The sequence below is a fragment of the Eriocheir sinensis genome, chromosome 60 (assembly GCF_024679095.1).
Source record: "Eriocheir sinensis breed Jianghai 21 chromosome 60, ASM2467909v1, whole genome shotgun sequence".
In the NCBI taxonomy this organism is placed as follows: domain Eukaryota; kingdom Metazoa; phylum Arthropoda; class Malacostraca; order Decapoda; family Varunidae; genus Eriocheir; species Eriocheir sinensis.
The window spans coordinates 5,396,997-5,411,964 of record NC_066568.1 but is presented as its reverse complement, the minus strand read 5'-3'; the positions used below and the strand labels follow the sequence as shown (position 1 = coordinate 5,411,964).

The following is a 14,968-nucleotide window of genomic DNA, read 5'->3' as shown; positions in this document are numbered from 1 at the left end:
ACCTATGGATGGCTCACCTGGGCTTATATACACCTGATCAGGCCACACACACACACACACACACACACACACACACACACACACACACACACACACACACACACACACACACACACACACACCTTTGTATTTTCAGCATAACCCCATCCATCACCTCTCCCATTAACTTCATGTACCCCTCCCCTTTCCCTCCTCCTTCCCTCCCCTTCCCTACCTACCTGTCCTTCCCCTCAACAGTGCCATAGAGACAAACCCTCACATCCGTTCGTTCTATCTCCACCTGTCTTTTCACCTGGCTGACTCGCTGCATTATATTGAGGTGATAAGCCAGGGTATATACTCCCTGCGTACCTGAGTGTTCTATGTTCGTATTCTCAGACACTTTCGGCTTCTACAGCAACTATTTACAAAGGCCACAAAGATTAATCGGGTTCACAGGGGCGTTTTTTGTCTTTTTTCACGCTCATGGTGCAGGGGTATCAGGACACCTCTCCTCCCGAAATTTACCCCTCTTTCGGCCACCTCCTTGGATTCTTTTTAGGAGCAGCGAGTAGCGGGCTTTTTTTTTTTATTATTGTTTCCTTTTTTTGTGCCCTTGAGCTGTCTTCTTTGTTGTAAAAAAAAGAAGCCTTGTCAAACTAGGACTAGGTTCATAAAATTACCCATAGAAATAGTACCCCCCCCCCTCCCACACACACACACACACACACAGCTTTATTAAATGAGGTGTGGTGTAACCATGTGTGTTTGGAGAATATGTTGAGAATTCATCTCACAACTTCTAAGTATTTCAAAAAATCACAAAATAAAAACAAATTCTCCGGTCTTTTTTTTTTTTTCTTGGTGTGAGAGCCTTGTTGTCAAAAACTATCACTAGGCCCCTAAAACTACCAAGGAAATCTTTAACTCACGCACCCTCTACGATTGTTTTGTTCTCATCTTCATGTCTCCTGTTTGCCATCAAGATTAGGAAGGAAGAATTTTGGAGGAAACACGATGGAGTACAATGGGAAAAGTCTTTGTGGTGGCGTGTATTGGTAATGCTTGAAGATGTTAATGATGATGATGATGACGATGATCTTGTGTGAGGCATTTTGTTTTACTTGTTTATTGGTTATTTATTTTATCTTTCTTGTCTTCCCTTTTCTTCATTTCCCTCCTTTTTCCTTGTACATAGCTTAGGCATTGTTGACGTTTCTCTTTTCTTTTCTCATCTTTCTTCTTTCTTCTCTTCTGTCTCTGGTTTATGTATTTATATTTTCTCTTTTTTTTTTTTTACAACAAAGGAGACAGCTCAAGGGCACAAGAAAAGGAAACAGACAGACAACATGAGTATTACGTAAAAATAGGTGGATACTTCGATAAATGTGCTGATGGACAGAGATATAAATGAAACTCTTTAATTTTTCCCTTTTATATAATTTCATTCGTATTTATTTCATTATATATTTTTATTAAGTCACAGTTTCATTTAAATCTCTATCCATCAGCATATTCATCAAAATATCCACCTTTTTCTTACGTAATACTCATGCTGTCTGATATTCTACGCTCCCTTATACTATTATTTTTTTTTTTAATCGTATCAACATATAATCATAACTTACTTTCCATTTTTCGTTTTCTATTTGCCTTAATACACTCTTATACCTTTACCCCTTAACGTCCTTTCCTTCTTTTCTTCTCCCTTCATTTCTCTATCCTTCCTTTCTCCTTTCTTTGTCTTTCCTCATTCTGTATCTACCTTTATACTTTCTACTACATCCTAACTTTCATACCACTCTCTCTTCCCTTTCATTCACACACCATTTTATTTTATTTTTCAGTCCTCGTCACTATATTTATATTTTCCATTTCTCATACCTTATTTTCCACTCCTTGTTGCCTTGTCTTATATCTGCCCTCACACATTCTCTCCTACATCGTTACTCCCTTATCACTTTTCTTTTTCTCTTTACCTTAAATTCACACATGGCTTCATTATTTATTTTTCATTTCTATTTCTTAGTTTCCATCCTTTGTCCGCTGTCTGCCTTTGTACATCGTCTACATCGTTACTCTGTTTCTCACTTAAATTCACTCATTCAATTCAAATATAATTTTCCATTTATCGTCTTTATTTTCCATCCCATGTCCTCTGTCTGCCCTTGTACATTCTCCTTCATCCTTCCTCCCTTATCTTCGCTCTCTCTGTTCCACTCAGTCACGTGTTCATCTTATCTTATTTTCCATTTCTCATCCTTATTTTCCATCAGTTGTCCTCTATCTGCCCTTGTGTACATTCTCCTTCATCTCTCTTCCCTTACCCCCCACAGACTCCCCTTCATTCACGCATACATCATCCCTTTCAGTCTCATTCATTCTACAGTACATGGACCCAGGTGCGATGTGTTTCAGTTCACTGCTTATGTTAAAGGTACAAAGAACTTAGATGTCAGACACGCAATCACGGGGAAACGAAGCGCCTGTGAGGTCACCTTTAGTTCGCTGGGTACGGGATGGTAGTGGTTGTGATGGTAGTAGTGGTGGTTGTATTGGTAGTGGTAATAGAGGTAGTAGTAGTGGAGTGGAATATTAGCAGTGGTTGTAGTTGTTGTGCGTATTTTTTGTTTTGATGCCACGGTACATCAATTAATAGAAAAAAAATATAGGTAGGATGCCATTTAACTTTTCTTTGTCCATTTTCTTATGTAGGAAGATGATACAGGTAGAGATGCAATAAGAAAAAGAGAGAGGAAAAGGAGGTGGTGAGTTGGTTGGTGGGAAGGAAATAGAGAAAACTAGACAAAAGTTTGAACAAAACGCTGTAAAAGAAGAGATAAATGTATGAGGAAAGAGGACAGATAGATATAGGTAGATAGATAGATAGATAGATAGATAGACAGATAGAGAGACCGTAAATAACGATGTAAAAATGTCTGAAAGGAAATTAATTGAATCGGGTATGTATGTTTGTGGAAAAATGAGAAATTGAATGAAAGATAAGAAAAATAAGAATGCTAGTTAGAAAAATTAAACAGGATTGAATATAATGTGGTTATGCTAGGTCGACAAAAGAGAAATATAAAGAAAAAAAGCTGAAAGGCAAAAAGTAAAAAAAAAAAAAAACGAAAATAGAAAACATACAAAAAAAAGAAGATCAAAGACATGTGGATGGACTATGGAGGGTCAGGTGGAGGACAGGTGAATATGCTAATAGTCCAACATTTGGGACAGGTGAGGAAAAGAATGGTGTTGGACATAAAGAAAATATCGGAAACAAAAGGTAGGGAAAAGAGCCACCACCACCACCACCATAACCTCCATCATCACCACCATCATCACCACCATCACCATCAATACAAAAATAACGAAAGGGAAAATAACAGGACACAGGTGGATCGGAGGTAGATAGGCATGTGTAGTCCAGGTTAAAATTAGAATATTATAACAGGTGTGAAAAAAAGGGTGTTGTGTCACTTAGGGATGGAGGTCAGAGTGTACTTGTTTTATTTCTGGGGTAAAGTAAATGATGGCAGTTGTTGTTGTTTTCCTTGTTTTTGGTGGTGGTGGTGGTGGTGGGAGGATGGAGGTGGTAGTGATTCTCCAACTATATTCTCTTCCTCATCTTTCTCCTCCTCCTCCTCCTCCTCCTCCTCCTCCTCCTCCTCCTCTGATTCTTCATCCATTTTCTCTTCCTTATCTACCACTTTCTCTTCTCCTCCGCCTTCTCTGATTCTTCGTCTATTTTATCTTTCTCATCTTCCTCCTTTTCTTTCTCTTCCTCGTCCTCGTTCACCTCCTTTTCCTCCTCCTCATCTTTTTCTTCTTGTTCTTTTTGTTTTCCGTTTTTGTTGTTGTTGTTGTTATTATTTAGGTGAGGGGCTGACCCTATATCAGAGTGAGGTGCCTGGCGGCCTCTACCTCCTGAGCCAAGTCACGCTTTCCCTCCTCCTTTCATTCTCCTTTCCTTCCTCTCTTTCGTTGACGTGACTACTAATTTTATTGTAGTAGTAGTAGTAGTGGTAGTAGTAGGTATCTTTTAAAGTAGTAAAAATAAAAAAAAGTTGTAGTAGTAGTAGTAGTAGTAGTAGTAGTAGTAGTAGTAGTAGTAGTAGTAGTATTAGTAGTAGTATTATTATTATTATTATTATTATTATTATTATTATTATTATTATTATTATTATTATTATTATTATTATTATTATTATTATTATTATTATTATTATTATTATTATTATTATTATTATTATTATTATTATTATTATTATTATTATTATTATTATTATTATTATTATTATTATTATTATTATTATTATTATTATTTTTATTATTATTATTATTATTATTATTATTATTATTATTATTATTATTATTATTATTATTATTATTATTATTATTATTATTATTATTATTATTATTATTATCATTATCATTATTATTATTATTATTATTATTATTATTATTATTATTATTATTATTATTATTTTTTACGTTGTTGCCTATTGCGCCGGTAGGCATCTTCCCGGTGGGGCCTGATGGTCGGCCCAAGGCTTCTTCCAGGTGGGGCCTGATGGTCGGCCCAGCCCGTTCTGGCGCAGGCGAGTGTTTATAGTGGCGCCATCTTGCGTTGGCTCATGCTGCCCCCCGGAACTCGTACTTGATTCGCTTGGACGGCTTCCTCTAGAGTCCGGGTTGATGGGTGGTCTTCAGGACAGCATGTGGGTAGTTTTAAGCCACCCGGCGGTGACCGAAAAATCCGAGTGGTAGCGTGAGGATTCGAACCCGCGTCGTCCATCACGCGGCGAATGTGGGTCCAGTACGCTATCACTTCGGCCACCGCCCGAGGAGGCTTTTTTTGACGTGTGTGTGTGTGTGTGTGTGTGTGTGAGAGAGAGAGAGAGAGTGTGTGTGTGTGTGTGTCTGCGAGCGCGTGTTTCGGAGTCAGCAGGGGCCACGTCGCAGGTCAGTCCCCCTACACACACACACACACACACACACACACACACACACACACACTAAGGGGTCACAACACGTGTTCTCGTCTAGCTTATTAATTAATCACGTCACGCAGGTGTTGTTGTTAATTACCCGTCCGTTGTGTGAGTCAGCCTCTGGGTCACTGGACTACCTTCACCCTTATCAAGACCTCTTTGGAAACGTCCTTTAGTAATTAGGCCTCCCTGTCTAGGTGGGACTTTAAGGTCGTATTTTAAAACATTTCGTCGCCCAAGTTCACATATTTGAAATGGCTTTCGTAGGAGCTGTAGGCCTTTCCAGGGGTAGTTTTATGACCCTGGTGGTAGTTTGACCCTTCTTCTGTGCCATGAACCTTAAAAAAACACTCATGAAAACCCGATTGATCCCCTTCTTGACCTTTAGAAATAGTTGATGTGAGAAGCGATGGTGTCTTAAAATACAACCCTTAGTACCTGATGGGTGATGAAGGAGTGAAAATGTGATGAGTTACACAGATTTTTCTACTTATTAACCCACTCGATCTCTGGGGGGTCAAGGAGGAATGCCTGAGGGGTCACGAAACCTTGCTAGAAATGGCTTGGGAGAATGAGTTTTATACCCTACCGTTTTGAAGTTGTTTTCCATGCTTTTATTCTGCTGACGGTGTGTGCTTCTGCTGGTGTGTTGGGAGGGAACATTAGCGTATCCTTTGGGAAGCTTTGCTAGAAAGAACTTGGGGAATGAGTTTAATAGCTTATCATGTTGAGTGTTTTTTTTTTAAGGTTGTATTCTGCTGGTGGTGGGTGCTTCTGCTGGTGTGTTGGGAGGGAACATCAAGGTATCCTTTGGAAAGCTTTGCCAGAAAGAACTCGGGGGAATGAGTTTAATAGCTTATCGTGTTGAGAGTGTATTTTAAGGTTTTATTCTGCTGGTAGTGTGTGGTTCTGCTGGTGAGTGTTGAGAGGGAACATCAGGGTATCTTTTGGGTCATATCCGGATCGGATTTGGGAGAAAACTATCGTGTTAACATATGCAAAACAAACAGCTGACACCAGGGGGTCGATTTTTGGATATGAATAGTGAGTACGAAAACGTTGAGAATCACTGTCCTAGATCTTCGTCCCTTGTCACGCAGAGCAACACAAGACGAAACAAAACCAGAAATAAACGTAAAACAAAACAAAATACACAAGGAGACACACAGACAAAACGAGACTACAAGAGGTCAGACAGATAGACAGAGAGACGGCTTACACATGGCAGCTCTTCGGTTACTACTACTACTACTACTACTACTACTACTGCTACTACTACTACATTAACCTCAATTTAAGGCTATCATTTATTGTCTTTGTCTCAACTATAATATATCAGTTTTTTTTCCCCACTCATCTAGGTGTGTTTTTCTAGGTTTTTGTCTATTTTCCCATTGAACCTAAATTGTGTGTTTGTGTTTTTTTTTTTTTTTTTGTGTGTGTGTGTGTGTGTGTGTGTGTGTGTGTGTGTGTGTGTGTGTGTGTGTGTGTGTGTGTGTGTGTGTGTGTGTGTGTGAATGTAGTTTGCCATTTAATTTTCGTTTTCTTCGTTTCGTTTTCTTTTCTCGAGGCGGGAAATATTTTGATGGGGAACTAAGTCACGCCCGCAGGTCTTTGTTATGTCCTTATTAGTGTTCTATAAAGGCAAAACAGTTCAGAGAGAGAGAGAGAGAAAGAGAGAGAAAGTCACATATATTAGGAGTTCATTATCATTCCTAATTACTATGTCTTTCTCTTACCTGCTAATTGGCCTAAGCATCCAGGTCACGCGGAAATAAGTACCTGATTCTCATGTTTTTTGTCCATTACTATTATTATTGTTATTATTATTATTATTATTATTATTATTATTATTATTATTATTATTATTATTATTATTATTATTGTTGTTGTTGGTGGTGTTTTTGTGAGTAATAGAAAGCTGTGTGCATTTTTTGTTTTACGAGAAGATTATTGTTTTTATTTATCAGTTGTGGTGATGGTGACGGTGATGGTGATGAAAGAAGTGGTTATGATAATGGTATGAATGGTGATAGTAGTGATGATGGTGGGGGCGATTATGGTAGTAGAGGTGGTAGTGATGGTGAAAGTGGTGTAAGCACTGGTATTGAGGGTTGTCTTAGTGGTGATGATGGAGGTGATGGTAATAGTAGTAGTTATGGTGATATTAGTATTGCAGTGGTATTGATGGTGTTGATGGTTGTGTTGGTAATGGTGATGATAATGGTGATGCTTGTGTTAGTAGTGGTGATGAAAATGGTGATTGGGAGGGAAGGAGAAGAAGAGGAGGGTAGAACAGATGAAGAGGGAAAAGGAGAGGAAATACGAGGAAAAAAAATGAGATAGAGAATGGTGATGGTGGTGTTAGCAGTGGTGATAGGAGTGGTGATGGTGATGTTGGTGATGATAGGAGGCAAATCAAAACAGCAGGAAAGTCACCGCTACATACAGACAAACAGACAGGTAGACAGCAGGAGCAGGTAACAGACAGCAGTGGATCAATAGTAGCAGTGTGAAGGCATTGACAGCAGTACAAGAAAGATTTAGCAGAGAGCAGAGTGTATCATATTAGTAGTTGTTGTAGTTGTAAGCAGAGCAGATTAAAGCAGATAAGAACAGACGGAATAGAACAGAACAGCAGGCGATAGCAGACAGCAGATAAACAATGGGATATATAGGTAGTTGTAGTTGTTAGAAAAAGCAGATGAAAGCAGATGACAAGTAGAAGAGAAAGCAGAAAGCAGGAATAGGTAAATAACTGCAGGAATTAAATCATTACCACAAGAGAAGATGAAAGCAGACAGCAAACAGAGGAGATAGCAAATACAAGGAATAGTTAGCAGACAGCAGACGTGAAATCAATAGTAGCAGAACTGAGAGCAGCAGACGACATGTAGAAGAGTCAACAGGCAGCATGAATGTTTAGCAGACAGCATACATGAAACCATTATAAGATCAGCAGATAATAGCAGATGAAAATTAAAAGCAGTAGCAGACAGCAGAGAACATATAAGCAGAATAACAGATATCAGGCAGCAGACAGGAGACAGCAGACAACAAGACAGAAAGCAGACAGCAGGACAGAACATCAAATTAGATAGCAGATGACAAGAAGCAGGATAGCAGAGCGTGGGAGTAGAGGAGCTAATCAAAACAGCAGTACAGGCATAGCAGCAGATATTAAGCAGAAGAATGATGTAGGCAACAGCAGGTGTAGAGTGACATGTGACAACAGCAGGTAAAAGCAGGTAAGAAATAAAACATTTGTTATTAGTGGTTATTCAAAACATTCTTATTATTTTATTGGTATTATTATTATTATTATTATTATTATTATTATTATTATTATTATTATTATTATTATTATTATTATTATTATTATTATTGAAAACCACGTAAGCAGAAATATAAATCGTCATGTTTTACATATATCCATATATTGATACATACATGGATACATAAATACATACATACATGCACACATATATACATACATACATACATACATACATGCATACATACATATATACATACATACATACATACATACATACATACATACACATAGATGGATGCTGGCAGGTTGGGGCAGAGAGAGAGAGAGAGAGAGAGAGAGAGAGATTAAAGTTAGACAGTCAGAACAGATGCAGAACTCCACGCATCTCTACCTGTCGTTGGCGGTGATGGTGGTGGTGGTGGTGGTGGTGATGGTGATGGTAGTGGTTGTGATGGTGATGATGGTAGTTATGCTTGTCTTTTCCCCTTGTTTTCCCCTCAGTTTTCTTGGTATCATCCCTCTTATCTTCCCTCTCTCTTTTCCTTAACTTTTCTTCTTATATTCTTTCTCCCTTCGTTTTCATTCCTTTTCTTTTCTTTTCCTCTTTCCTATTTTTCTTTTTCCTCTTTCCCTTCGTCTTCCCTTCTTAAATTCCCCTCTTTTTTTCAACTTTCCCTCTTTTCTTCTTTTTCATTTCCTGTTCACCCCCTCTTCTTTGGTCCTCTTTTTCTCTTCTTCCTAATTTTCTTTTATTTTTCCCTTCCTCTATTTCCTCTTTCACCTTATTTTCTGTCTTCTATTTTCTACCTTAATTCAAGTTTAATGTTATTTTTCGCATATACTCATTTTTTCCCTTTCTTTCCTCTCCTTTATTATCCATTTTTACTCCTCTTCCCTTTGTCGTCTGTTTTCCTTCCCCTCTTTCCCTCTCTTCTTCCTTTTCTCTTTCTTTCCCATTTTCTCTCCTGTTTCAGTTTTCATCTTTCTTATTTTATATTTTTCTTGTATTATATCATCTCTTCCTCTCCCTTCCTCTTACTCTTCCTCTCCCTTTCTTTTGGTGGTGGAGTTATGTGGAGGTTAGAGTTATGGTAGAGAGAGAGAGAGAGAGAGAGAGAGAGAGAGAGAGAACGCTCAGGTCTCTGGCAACATCACTTTCCTCCATTGTTGAGAGGTGGAGGGAAAAGAGGAGGGGGAGGAGGAGGAGGAGGAGAGAAGAAAGGTGAGAAGGAGAAGGAAACAGAGGAGAGGGAAGAGGAAAGGAGAGAAAAAAGAAAAACGGGAGATAAAATAGGGATGATAAAGGAGAAAGGAAGGAAAAGTGGAGGGAATAAGGAAGGGAGGGAAGGAGGAAAGGCGAAAGAGGACGGAAGATATGAAGAACCAGATGGAGAAAATGGAGAGGAAAAGTGGAAAGGAGAAAGGAAGGGAGAATAAGAGACGACAAAGGAGAAGTGAAAAATATAATGGAAGAAGAGAAGAGGAAGTGTAAGGAAGGTGAGAAAAGGAAGGAAGAAAAGGAGGGAAGAGAGGAAAAGGAGGATAAAAGGAGCAAAGGTGGTGAGAGAAAAAGGAGAGGGAGGGAAGTTGCGGAAAGGGAAAACAGAAGAGAGGAAGAGGGAATATATGAAGAGAAAAAGAGATAAGAGAGACTGAGTGAAAAAAATAAAATAAAGAGAAAATAGAAATACAGAGGAAAGGGAGAGAGAAAGAGCAGAGGAAGAAATGATGAAAAAGAGAAGAGAGAAGGGAAGGAGGAGAGAAATGGAGAGGTGGAGGAACTTTATGTTGGAGGAAAGAGTGGCGGGTTTTTCACGGAAAAGAGAGAGAGAGAGAGGTAAAAATGGAGGGAAAATATGTGTAAAGGTAAGTTTTCTCTCCTCTTCTTCCCCTCCCTCTTTTTTTTCCCCTCCTCCCCCTCCTTCCTCCCCCCCTTTTTTTTCCTCCATCCCTGCGGCTGCTTCGAAATTCTGCTCCGAATCGGCTTCGTTGTATCGATTTTTGTATCATGAATCGAGAGAGAGAGAGAGAGAGAGAGAGAGAGAGAGAGACTGCACTGGGAAACTTTCTCTATGCTACTGTTTTCAATTTTCACTCCTTGTTTTCCTCCTCTGTCCTCTACTTTTTTCCCTCCTCTTCCTCCTCCTCCTCCTCCTCCTCCTCTTCTTGGTCTTGTTGTCCCAAATAGAGATCTAAATCCATTCCAGTCTCTCTCTCTCTCTCTCTCTCTCTCTCTCTCTCTCTCTCTCTCACCCGCTCTCTCTCACCAGCTCTCTCTCACCCGCTCTCTCTCTAGGCCACGCCCACAACATGACACCAAGGAAAGACGCTCTCCCATTGGTCCTTCCCGACACACCTGCGCACTCAGGGACCAATCAGCGGGAAGGGAACAACCAATCAGGTGAGAGGGGGCCGAGGGGGGGCGAGGCGGCGGCGCACTCAGGTAGGGGGCGGTCTGTTCCCCTCACTCTCGTCTCCCCGTGTGTCTCTTCATCTCCCCTCACTCTCCCTCTCTTGCCTCCCCCCTTTCTCCCTCTCTCTCTCTCTCTCTCTTTCTCTCTCTCTAGCCGCCACAAGCTCGTCTAGTCTTGTGTGTGTCCTCGCTGCGTCCCTGGACTTGCTTGTGAGTTAGTTTTCCTCTTGTTTTCCTCTTTTCCCTCCTGTTTTTTCTCATTTTTACAGTCATTTTTGTCTTCCGATATTTTTCCGTATTTCGTTTATTTTTTTCGCCTTTTTTTTAAGCTCTTTTTCCTCCACCTCCTCCTCCTCTTCCTCTTCCACCCGTCGTCTGCATGCTTTTCTCCTCTTTTCCTCCCTTTTCCCTCTTTTCTCCTTTGCTTTCTCATTTTTCGGTATTGATTTTGTGCTTTTTTACAGTTTTTTTTCATATTCCTCCTCCTCCTCCTCCTCTTCCTTCTCCCTGCATGTCGTGTTTTCTTCTTTTCCTCTTATTTTCCCGTCATTTCCCTCTTTTTTCGATTGTTTCTCTTCTGCATTTATTCGTATTTTTCAGCTTTCTCTTCCTCTTCCTTTCTGTGTTTCTGGCTTTTGTCTTTTCCCTCTTCACTTCTTTTCCTTTCTTTTCCTCTTTTCCTCTTCTTTTCCCCTTTTGCCACCCTTTTCCTCTTTTTTGTATCTATGGACTTTCTCGTGATTGGTTTTCTCCTTCTTCCTCTTTTCCTCTTTGTTTTCTCTTTTTTCCTATTTTATTTGTAGCCTTTTGTGTATTTTCCATTTTCTTCCCTCGTGCTTTCCTTTCTTTCCCCTCTTTTCCTTTCCTTTCCCTTTTATGTGATGTTTTATCGTGTATTTTCCCTGTTTTTCCTTCCTTCACTTCTTCCTTGTGTCTTGTGCCTCCTTGTGGATTGATCTCTTCCCCATATTTCCCTCCTTTTTTCCTTTTCCCTTTAGTATTATAATTTTCCTTATTTTCCCTTATTTTCCTCTTTTTATCATTCCTTTCCTCCTCTACCTTTCCTTTTTCATTCTTTTTCCTCTTTTCCTCCTTTATTTTCTGTATGTTTTTGCCTCTGTCTTCTTTCTTCCTCCTTCCTCCTTCTTCCCTCATTCTTTACTTTCCCTTCATTTTCCATTCATTTTCTTCTCGTTCTTCAAAGCTTGTTTCGTTAGCTTTTCACCTTTTTGTTTATAGTCTTTTCTTTCCCTCTCTTCCTTCCTTAATTTATTACTTATTTTCCTTTTCCTTTGATTTTTTGGTGACATTGTGTAATCTTATTGTGTGTGTGTGTGTGTGTGTGTGTGTGTGTGTGTGTGTGTGTGTGTGTGTGTGTGTGTGTGTGTGTGTTTCGTCTTCCCTTTCATCTCTTTTTCCTCTTATTCCTTTATCTGTTCCTTCTTATCATTATTCTTATCTATTAACTTTAATTTTTTGTGCTTTATTTGGCCTTTTTTGGTCTATTTCAAGCCATTTATTTCTATTTATATATTTTCATTCCATTTCTCCTTCTTTCCTCTTCCTCCTCCTCTTCCTTTTCTCCTGCTTACCATTCCTTTTCTCCTTTCATCTTTATTTTCCTTCAGTATCGAAACTTTCACTTTCTGTTTTTATTTCGATTCATTCATAAAACATTTTCCCCTCTTTCTCCTCCTCCTCCTGTACCTTCTCTTTTCTCAGTCTCCACGTGTCTTTATTTCTATCTTATCTTTTACTAATTAGCTTTGTTCTCATTCATCCACTTACTTCATTTTCCCTCTTCTCATTTATCACTGACCTCTAATTATCGTTTATATATTAACATGTAGAGGAAAGGGAGGAGAGAGAGAGGGAGAGGAGGAGAGGGGAGAAGAGAGAGAGAGAGAAGAGGTGGGGGAGATGCCAGTATAGATTTTAAAGGAGGGAGGGGAAAGTTGGGGGGATTGGCTTGGTGGAGTGAAAGGGGGTGAAAGGGAGGTGAAAGGGGGGGGAGAGGAAAAGGGGGGAAGGGGGTAGAAATATACTGAGCATGTGCAAATATGAGACCGGGGAGGATGTATCAATAGAAGAGAGAGAGAGAGAGAGAGAGAGAGAGTTTTGTTCTAATTAAGGTCAATCCAGGTTAGGTTCCCAGATTAAGTTCTTTTTGTGTGTCAGATTTTCAGGTTTCTTGAAGTTCTTTTTATCATTTTTTTTATTTGTCTTAGTTTTCGGATTTATATATTTTCAAGTATGTATAAGTTTTTATTTTGTATTTTTTTCTTTTTTTGGCAGGTTTTTATATTTCTTTCCTTTCAGGCGTTTAAAAGTATTCAGTTTTTATAAGTTTATTTTTACTGGTTTCAAATTCTTCTCCAATAAAAGATTCTCAATATATTTCTTCATTCTTTCCACATTTTTTTTTCTTTTCCTCTTTCGGACAGCTCTAATAATTTTCCTCTTCTTTTCTTTCATATCTTCTTCTGTATTTCTCTTCCATTTTCTTGTGACATTATTTTATTTATTTTCGTTCAGGAAGATTCAGAGTGAGAGAGTGAGAGAAAGAGGGAGGGCAGGAAAGAGATAGTGATTTGACAGGTAAGAGAGGTAGTGAGATAGATTACAGGTGAGGCGACAGACAGACAGACAGACAGACACACAGACAGACAGACACACAGACAGACAGGCAGGAAAAGGGTTATTCAGGGCATGGGGATAGATGAGTAATTACAGGTGAATCAGGCACAGGTAAATTGATGAAGCAGGTAAGTGAGGATAGGTGACAGGTGACAGGCGGCAGGGAGAGAGAGAGAGAGAGAGAGAGAGAGAGATTATATTCAAATTCCACAATAAGACTTTCCTGTATATTCTGTAGATGTATTCTCTTTTTTTTCTTCATAATTTCCTGATTTCTATTTACGATCACAAACCATATCGTTGTTTGTCATTATTTTTTCCCCGTAGTTCTCAGCTTCCGGCTTCCACAACAAATATTTTTGAAAGCGACAAAGGAGATGAGTTGAGTTCTCATGATTTTTTTTTCCGTTCCTGGGGCAGAAGCCTTTTCAAATTATCACAAGACTCATATAACCCCAAGGTATTACCCACACATACATCCGCTACAAAAGCCTTATCAAATGTGTGTGTGTGTGTGTGTGTGTGTGTGTGTGTGTGTGTGTGTGTGTGTGTGTGTGTGTGTGTGAGAGAGAGAGCCCCGAAGTGTTTAAGAGTACGGGCCACACCCTCAATTATTTCAAACACCCACTAGTAGACGTATCTTTTGGGGACACAGTATTTTGGCACAATATATAGAACACTATTATCAACGGAGACGCAGGAAAAATAGACATCTCAGCACAATACCTGATAATTAAACACACTATTTCAAGCACAAAATTCCACTTTGGATACGGTGACAATCTGGCGCTTCATTCCTTGTTACTCAATTATACACAAAGCTGGCGCGGCTACTTTTGAATGTGCGTCGATCGAGTCTGGATAGCGCTCAAGCGAGACTTTTTTCTTCTCTTTTTTGGCTTCATATTGTTGTTATGTATTCTTATTGTTTTTCTTTTTACGGTAAAATATGGAAGATCAGAAGGAGAATTAGCGAGCAAGAAAGAGAGGGCTCGTAACTCGCCGCCCGTACAATTGGTTTTAATCTATTTATTGCTTCAGTTTTATAATGTTTTACTGGTTTGTTTTGGTTGGGTTACCTTGGTTTTGTGCTGCATTATATCTAGTCCCCTCTTTGTGTTGTTATTATTATTTAGATTTAGTTTTTCCTGCTTTCTGAATTCTTGTTTGGTGTTACATTACTTAATTTTGTACGAGATTTGTGTTTTTTATTCTCACTTTCCAATTGTTACTTTTCGTCCTTTTATATCTTTTGTACATGTTTTATTCTTTCCATTATTTTATATTTTCTTGTTACACTTGTTTTACTTATATTGCTTACCATACACTATCAACTTTATATTTCTTCATTAACTTGTTTTTATGTTCTCTTATTACCTGTTGTTTTATTTCAAGTTCATTTGGCAACCGTTCTATCTTTTGTATTATTACCTTTTATCATTATTTTTTTTCTCCATTATCTTTTTTTCTTTTTTTATTCTTACCTATCATTTTAAATTCATTTGGCGACTGTTTCGTGTTCCCTCGTTACGAAAATAAATCGTAACCCTCATTTGTTTGCGAACCCACGATAACAGTTTCATAAATCAGAAAGAGTTTTGAAGCTTTTGAGTGCATTCAAATAATTTGTAGATGCGTTTCGATTTTTATAAGTGTTCATAGATTTGC

The 14,968-nt window shown here is 38.8% G+C and overlaps 1 protein-coding gene across 1 annotated transcript in view; it reads left to right on the top strand.

Moving 5' to 3' along the window:
- Positions 1-10,544: 10,544 nt before the first annotated feature.
- Positions 10,545-14,968, top strand: part of LOC126985613 (vesicular glutamate transporter 1-like) — a 75,762-nt gene continuing 71,338 nt past the window's right edge. Inside the window, exon 1 of the mRNA XM_050840768.1 lies at positions 10,545-10,651. The gene's annotated coding sequence lies outside the window, so the exon portion shown is untranslated. The remainder of the gene's footprint in view (positions 10,652-14,968) is intronic.